Source organism: Terrapene carolina, unplaced genomic scaffold (assembly GCF_002925995.2).
Source record: "Terrapene carolina triunguis isolate 2854851 unplaced genomic scaffold, T_m_triunguis-2.0 Scaffold227, whole genome shotgun sequence".
NCBI classification, from domain to species: domain Eukaryota; kingdom Metazoa; phylum Chordata; order Testudines; family Emydidae; genus Terrapene; species Terrapene triunguis.
In genome coordinates this window covers 4,458,253-4,458,586 of record NW_020664578.1, presented here as the reverse complement: position 1 = coordinate 4,458,586, position 334 = coordinate 4,458,253, and positions in this window count along the sequence as shown.

The following is a 334-nucleotide window of genomic DNA, read 5'->3' as shown; positions in this document are numbered from 1 at the left end:
TCTAGGCCTCAGAGTTGGGGTTGGAGTGGGTCCCCCTCATATTTAAGCTTGGGGGGGAAGGCTTAGCTGGGGCCTTTAACGGGGAATACATGAGGTGGGGCTGAACTCCCCCCCCCCCCTGAATCCTCCCCTGTTTTTTTCCTTCTGCACTTCAGTTTTGTGCACCTTGTTGGGTTGTGTTGCTCGCTAGCGTGTGCCTACTTATACCCCGCTTCCCTTCGAGGTCCACATGTGCATACAGTCCAGACTGTATGCTTAGCGCCTATGTCTCTCTTTCCCAACCTCTGTAAAATCATTCCTGGTTGCCATGCTGTAGGTGCACTCCAGAGAATTC